A 369-nucleotide genomic window follows, 5' to 3' on the forward strand; every position below is an offset into this window, starting at 1 on the left:
CTGCCTGAAATTTTTGTGGAAACTGACACATTTTTTCATGATTCTTTGATGAATGGGAATTTCAAAAGAACAGCATTTATTTAAACTATGTTTACATGAAAAATGTCTTTACTGTCACTTTTGATCAATTTATTCCACCCAGTGCTGAATAAACTTACTGACCACATTATATGAAGAGTTAATTTGCAAAGACCGATAAACGCCACTTTCAAAAAAAATTAGCTGATTGCCGTGCATTATTCTCCACATATAGCGCGATCGGAACCCTAACATGTTTGGTCAAAAAAGCCGGTTTTGTCCACTTTCAAGGCATCGCGAGTTCACGTTTTACTGCAGAAGCCGACAAGCGCCCTTGTTATTTTTGCACGG

Source organism: Sinocyclocheilus anshuiensis, unplaced genomic scaffold (genome assembly GCF_001515605.1).
Source record: "Sinocyclocheilus anshuiensis isolate Anshui unplaced genomic scaffold, SAMN03320099.WGS_v1.1 scaffold1095, whole genome shotgun sequence".
Taxonomy (NCBI): Eukaryota; Metazoa; Chordata; class Actinopteri; order Cypriniformes; family Cyprinidae; genus Sinocyclocheilus; species Sinocyclocheilus anshuiensis.